Below are 8,113 nucleotides of genomic sequence, written 5' to 3'. Positions count from 1 at the left end.
TACATTTCCAGTCCCACATACCCTTTAGTGTTTTTATAACCATCTGTGCAAATTTTAAGGTAATTGTAATACAGGAGTTTCTATAATATACATTTGTATTTTACCCCAACTTCATTTAGCTTCAAGTGTTTTTAATTTTAAAAACCCTCATGTCCATTTTTGCCTCAGGATTTGACCATGGAGTAATGACTGTTGAGCTGAATTAATGCCCCGCCCTTCTCTTACTGGGTGAGGGCGTCTCCCAACCTGGAGATGGCGGACTCCAGGTGGAGATAATCAAGGGATTAGTTGGGAGATGTTCATTCACTGGGCAGCAAAGAGCACTGTGAGGGTGGGTGACTGGGTGAAGACACTGCAGGAAAGTTTGTTCCAAAGAGAAGGAGCCGGTGAGCCACAAATTGTTTGAATATGGATTTACATATTTTTGCGTTTTTGCGTTTGGCTGCTACCTCCATTTGGCTGACGTCACTTCCTGTTTGCGGTAAGGCGTATTGTATCACTTCCTGTTTTCACTGCGTGAGCAACGGTTTGTTGCTCCAGATAGGGCTTGGGATCCGCGTTGCATTGTGGGACGTGGCGGCCATATTGATGGCAACGCAACGTTAAAATACCTCTGACATAACGTTGTTGAATGAAGAGACGTAGAAGTAGAGTTGAGAAAGAATAGATAGAAAAAATATGTTAAAATCCCGAAAAGGATCTGAAATTTACCGGGACACATTAAATAGAGAAGCCAGGGACCGGTATGTTGACAAAATCAGCATTATTATGGAGCGCCGACGACCACTTGTTGCCACTGTTTTGCATATCAGTTGTCTTCGGCTACCTTGTTTGTGGTGTGAGCTCCTATACTTCATAAAAGTTCCAAAGCTACAAGTCCTTGGAGTCTCATGTGCAGTTCATGAATGGATGGGTTCAGGAGCGGCAGATCATAAAGCCAGCAAACAGTGGGAACACAGTAACTCGTACAAAGGTAAGCTGTGCTCAGACGGGCTCTGGCACCTGCTAACCGTTAGTGCTGACAACCACTCAGGCATGTAATGTACTTTTAACTAGCTGCTATGTGTTTCAAAGGTTCAATTCAATTCAATTCAATTTTATTTATATAGCGCCAAATCATGAAACATGTCATCTCAAGGCACTTTACAAAGTCAAGTTCAATCATATTACAGATTGGGTCAGATTATACAGATTGGTCAAAAATGTCCTATATAAGGAAACCAGTTGATTGCATCAAAGTCCCGACAATCAGCATTCACTCCTGGGGAACCGTAGAGCCACAGGGAGAGTCATCTGCATTGTACATGGCTTTGCTGCAATCCCTCATACTGAGCAAGCATGAAGCGACAGTGGGAAGAAAAACCACCCATTAACGGGAAGGAAAAACCTCCGGCAGAACCGGGCTCAGTATGAACGGTCATCTGCCTCGACCGACTGGGGTTACAGAAGACAGAGCAGAGACACAACAAGAGAAACAAAAAAGCACAGAAGCACACATTGATCTAGTAATCTGTTCTACATTAGATGGAAGTAGCGGGTGAGCCGTCTTCTCTGGATGATGTCACAGTTAACAGAACGCCAGACCAGGTGTACCTACTATGAAGAAAAAGAGAGAGAGCAAAAGTTAAAAGCTGAAATGACGACAGTCATTTCAATGTAATACAATGCAAAACTGGAGAACAGTAGACTGAAGAACAGTAGAAATCAGTAGAGTGAGAAAATTAGACCCTGATGTCCTCCAGCAGCCTAGGCCTATAGCAGTAAAACTATAAAGGTAGCTCAGGGTATGAGCCACTCTAACTATAAGCTTTGTCAAAAAGGAAAGTTTTAACATTAGTCTTAAAAATAGATAGGGTGTCTGACTCACGGACCAAAACTGGGAGTTGGTTCCACAGGAGAGGAGCCTGATAGCTAAAGGATCTGCCTCCCATTCTACTTTTAGAGACTCTAGGAACCACCAGCAGACCTGCAGTCTGAGAGCGAAGTGCTCTGTTAGGAACATACGGGGTAATCAGAGCTCTGATATATGATGGAGCTTGATTATTAAGGGCTTTATACGTTAGAAGGAGAATTTTAAATTCTATTCTTGATTTAACAGGAAGCCAATGAAGGGAAGCTAAAACAGGAGAAATATGATCCCTCTTGTTGATTTTCATCAGAACTCTTGCCGCAGCATTTTGAATCAGCTGAAGACTTCGAACTGCATTTTGTGGACTTCCTGATAGTAAAGAATTACAATAGTCCAGCCTTGAAGTAACAAATGCATGGACTAGTTTTTCAGCATCACTCCTGGACAGAATGTTTCTAATTTTGGCGATATTCCGGAGGTGAAAAAAGGAAACTCTGGAAACCTGTTTAATATGAGATTTAAATGACATGTCTTGGTCGAAAACAACACCAAGATTTTTAACTTTATTACCAGAGGCCAAGTTAATGCCATCCAGATTAAGGGATTGATTAAGAACTTTATTTTTTGAAGACTCTGGCCCAAAGATTACAACTTCTGTCTTGTCAGAATTTAAATGCAGGAAATTTAAAGTCATCCAGCTTTTGATGTCATCAAGACATGACTGCAGTCGAAGTAACTGATTGGATTCATCAGGATTTATGGATAAATATAGCTGAGTGTCATCAGCATAACAGTGGAAATTAATCCCATGCTGTCTGATAATTTTGCCAATCGGAAGCATATATATAGTAAATAGAATTGGTCCAAGGACTGAACCCTGTGGTACTCCACAAGTGACCCTAGAGTTTGAGGAAGATTTATTATTAACATGAACAAACTGGAATCTGTCCAACAGATAAGATTTAAACCAGCCTAATGCTTTTCCCTTAATCCCTACAGTATGCTCAAGTCTTTGTAGGAGAATATTGTGATCAACTGTATCAAATGCAGCACTGAGATCTAACAGGACAAGTATAGACACAAGTCCATTATCTGAGGCCATGAGAATATCATTGGTGACCTTCACCAGAGCTGTTTCAGTGCTATGATGAGCTCTGAAGCCTGACTGAAACTCCTCAAGTAGGTCATTACTTTGTAAATGTTCACATAGTTGATTAGCAACTACTTTCTCAAGAATTTTAGATAAGAAAAGAAGATTAGATATAGGTCTGTAATTTACTAACTCATCTTGATCAAGAGAAGGTTTCTTAAGTAAAGGTTTAATAACAGCTACTTTAAAAGCCTGTGGTACATATCCATTTACCAAGGATAGATTAATCATGTCTAAAATAGGACCACTGATCAGAGGGAATACCTCCTTAAACAACTTGGTTGGGATTGGGTCTAACATACAGGTAGAAGGTTTAGATGAAGCTAAAATTTTAGATAGCTCAGAAAGCTCTACTGCTTTTAAACAGTTCAGACACTGCGCAGGTTCTAAGGATTCCTCCAATGCTGCCTCACTTACTGAGGATGAGCTAATCATGTTTGGGAGGATGCCAATTATTTTATTTTTAATGGAATCAATTTTATTTATGAAGAATCCCATAAAATCATTACTGCTAAGAGCTAAGGGAATGGATGGATCAACAGAGCTGTGGCTCTGGGTAGGTTTGGCAACTGTACTGAAGAGAAATCTAGGATTATTCTTATTCTCCTCAATTAATGATGAAAAATATGCTGCTCTAACTCTGCGAAGGGTCTTGTTATACAACAATAGACTGTTCTTCCAGATTAAGTAGGATTCCTCTTGGTGTGTAGAGCGCCATTTTCTTTCCAATTTCCTAACATTGTGCTTCAAGGAACGCAGCTCTGAATTAAACCAAGGAGCCAGCTTCCTGTGAATAATCACCTTCTTTTTCAAGGGAGCTACATTGTCTAATGCAGAACGCAATGACGAAGTCATACCGTTTACAAAGACATCTATTTGTGAATTGGAAGAAACAACATTGCTGCCATCTACAGGGCATTTCTGCAATACGGAGGATATTAAAAAGGGGACAGACTCTTTAAGTTTTGATACAGCATTATCCGATAAAGATCTACTATAATGGAACCCTCTTTTGGGGGTGGAGAACTCAGTTAGATTAAACTCAAATGTTATTAAAAAATGATCAGATAGGACAGGGTTGTGAGGAAATACTGTTAATTCTTCACAATCAATGCCATATGTCAGCACAAGGTCTAAAGTATGGAGCCAAGAGTGCGTCGGTTTATGCACATTTTGAGCAAAACCAATTGAATCTAGGATAGTTTTAAAGGCTACACTAAGGTTATCACATTCTGTGTCAACATGGATGTTAAAATCACCCACTATAATAGCCTTATCAGTATTTAACACCAAATCAGATAAGAAATCTGACAACTCATCCAAAAACTGAGTGTAAGGGCCTGGTGGACGATACAAAACAACAAACAGAAGAGGTTTTATTGCTTTGCAGTTTGGATGAGGGAAACTGAGGGTTAAATGTTCAAAAGAACTGTAGTTATTAATTGGCCTGGGACTAATTAATAAATCAGACTGAAAGATGGTTGCCACTCCTCCTCCTCTTCCCACAGATCTGGGAATGTGGAAATTTGAATAATTGGAGGGAGTTGACTCATTTATACTAACGTAGTCCTCTTGTAGCCAGGTTTCTGTGAGACAAAAACAAATCAATCTGTTTATCAGAAATCAATTCGTTAACTAACAAAGTCTTTGGAGGGAGAGACCTTATATTTAATAGACCACATTTAATTGTTTTATTTTTAGGTTCAAGGTGAACCGTATTGATTTTTATTAGGTTTTTATGATTTGTTCCTTTTAGATAAGTTTTTGATCTGTTAAGTTTTGGCCGTGGGAAAGACACCGTCTCAATAGGATAATGGATGGGTAACAGTACAGAAGCTGCAGAGAGGTGTGTTAAACTACGGCTCTGCTTCCTGGTCTGGACCCTGGATTGTCAGCATTTAGGAGGACTAATAAATCCGGCCAGATTTCTAGAAAGAAGAGCTGCACCATCCAAAGTAGGATGAATGCCGTCTCTCCGGATCAGACCAGGTTTTCCCCAGAAAGTTCTCCAGTTATCAATGTAGCCCACGTCGTTTTCAGGACACCACCTAGACAACCAGCGGTTGAATGATGACATGCGGCTAAACATGTCATCACTGGTCAAATCAGGCAGGGGACCAGAGAAAATTACGGAGTCCGACATTGCTTTAGCAAACTCACACACCGAAGCAACACCAACTTTAGTGACCTCCGATCGGCGTGATCGGGTGTCATTACCGCCAGCGTGAATAACAATCTTACTGTATTTACGCTTATCCTTAGCCAGCAGTTTTAGATAAGATTCTATGTCGCCCGTTCTGGCCCCTGGCAGGCATTTAACTATGGTCCCTGGTGTCTCTAGTGCCACGTTTCTGACTATTGAGCTCCCAATAACCAGGATCGGCTTCTCAGCGGGTGTGTCGCTGAGTGGGGAAAATTTGTTTGAAACGCAGACGGGTCGGTGGTGAACTGGGGGCTGAAATCTAGAGCTATGCTTCCTACGAACTGTCACCCAGCCGGCCTGCTTACCCGGCTGCTCGGGTGCTTCTGGAGGACCACTAAGTGAACTAACGCTATGTCTATGTGGCTCCGCGCTAGCAGAGGGGCGGCTATCAGCTGGTCTTTCCATAGCACGGAGCCGGGACTCTAATTCTGACACCCTCGCCTCCAAAGCTACAAAAACACTACATTTATTACAAGTACCATTATCACTAAAGGAGGCAGAGGAATAGCTAAACATCTGACACAGAGAGCAGGAGATAAGGGGAGACTTAGTCAGAGACGGAGAAGCTGAAGTAATAGTAGGAGAGGAAGCCATTGTGGAGCTAAAGCTAGGCTAGGCTAAAGCTAGGCTAGCGCCCTTCTACCACGCCAAGAGAGCAAACCGTGAAACACGAGGAGTTCCCAAGCGTGATGTGCAGCAACAGAAAATGTTTTAAAAGTGCTTTTGTGTTAGAAACAGATGTTACAGCAAAGAGATTAAAGATAAAAGCGAGAGAACCTGGAGCAACAAACCGTTGCTCACGCAGTGAAAACAGGAAGTGATACAATACGCCTTACCGCAAACCGGAAGTGACGTCAGCTCACTTCCTGTTTGGTTTAGGTTTAGTTAGTAACGTTAACTGCCAACCCTCCCTAAACCCTCCGGGTTTCTCACGTATTTGAGCCTTTTCCCGCTGCCGTTTTAGTATTTATGTGCATGTATGTGGTGTGCGGCTGAAGGACGATTAATCGCAATTACAATTTTTAATCATTTGACAGCACTATTATTTTCCAGCACGTTTTAAAATGTAATTGCTTCAAACAGCTCGCAAACTTTAAAATTCAAACCCCATTTAAAATACTGCAAGAAATTTCCAAATAAGGAAAATCTGCACAACTGTAACCTACAAGGTAGTAATAAATAAAATCCTATAGAAATAATGAATTATATATTCAACCCATAAAGCAAATAAAATAGGATTCACAAATACAGAACAGTGACTAAAGTGTTTAAATTAAATTACATTTTTCAGGTGAAATACGAGCACTCCGGCTGGGAGGAGGGTGCTGATGATTTTTACCTGGAAACAAAAGTCAGGGGTGACAAGAGGCTGTCCAGTACTTTAGTGCTGGGGGAAAGCGGCAGGTGTGCTTAAAGCCTCTGACTTCTATCTACAGGGGTTGGACAATGAAACTGAAACACCTCGTTTTAGACCACAATAAATTATTAGTGTGGTGTAGGGCCTCCTTTTGCGGCCAATATAGCGTCAATTTGTCTTGGGAAGGACATATACAAGTCCTGCACAGTGCTCAGAGGGATTTTAAGCCATTCTTCTTGCAGGATAGTGGCCAGGTCACGGCGTGATGCTGGTGGAGGAAAATGTTTCCTGACTCGCTCCTCCAAAACACCCCAAAGTGGCTCAATAATATTTAGATCTGGTGACTGTGCAGGTCATGGGAGATGTTCAACTTTACTTTTAATGTCCATCAAACCAATCTTTCACCAGTCTTGCTGTGTGTATTGGTGCATTGTCATCCTGATACACGGCACCTCCTTCAGGATACAATGTTTGAACTATTGGATGCACATGGTCCTCCAGAATGGTTCGGTAGTCCTTGGCAGTGACGCGCCCATCTAGCACAAGTATGGGGCCAAGGGAATGCCATGATATGGCAGCCCAAACCATCACTGATCCACCCCCATGCTTCACTCTGGGCATGCAACAGTCTGGGTGGTACGCTTCTTTGGGGCTTCTCCACACCGTAACTCTCTCGGATGTGGGGAAAACAGTAAAGGTGGACTCATCAGAGAACAATACATGTTTCACATTGTCCACAGCCCAAGATTTGTGCTCCTTGCACCATTGAAACCGACGTTTGGCATTGGCACGAGTGACCAAAGGTTTGGCTATAGCAGCCCGGCCGTTGATATTGACCCTGTGGAGCTCCAGACAGACAGTTTTGGTTGAAACGGGAGAGCTGAGGTGCACATTTAATTCTGCCGTGATTTGGGGAGCTGTGGTTTTATGTTTTTTGGATACAATCCGGGTTAGCACCCGAACATCCCTTTCAGACCGCTTCCTCTTGCGTCCACAGTTAATCCTGTTGGATGTGGTTTGTCCTTCTTGGTGGTATACTGACATTACCCTGGATACCGTGGCTCTTGATACCTCACAAAGACTTGCTGTCTTGGTCACAGATGCACCAGCAAGACGTGCACCAACAATTTGTCCTCTTTTGAGCTCTGGTATGTCACCCATAATGTTGTGTGCGTTGCAATATTTTGAGCAAAACTGTGCTCTTACCCTGCTAATTGGACCTTCACACTCTGCTCTTATTGGTTCAATGTGCAATTAATGAAGATTGGCCACCAGGCTGGTCCAATTTAGCCATGAAACCTTCCACACTAAAATGAGAGGTGTTTCAGTTTCATTGTCCAACCCCTGTACACACATATACACATATATATATCAAGGTGCTTGAGCTGTAAGATTACACCATCCCCATCAGTTTGCCTGTTCGGTAATTTTGAGGAAAGTCCTCTGAAAAAAGAAATAGTTTACATGGTTTTTACTGCTTTATGCATCGCAAAGAAAACTATCCTCATGAATTGGAAAAGTAAACAAAATCTCAGTATCAATCAGTATAGAGAT

Source organism: Fundulus heteroclitus, chromosome 7 (assembly GCF_011125445.2).
Source record: "Fundulus heteroclitus isolate FHET01 chromosome 7, MU-UCD_Fhet_4.1, whole genome shotgun sequence".
NCBI lineage: Eukaryota > Metazoa > Chordata > Actinopteri > Cyprinodontiformes > Fundulidae > Fundulus > Fundulus heteroclitus.
Note: the sequence above shows the minus strand (reverse complement) of the source record.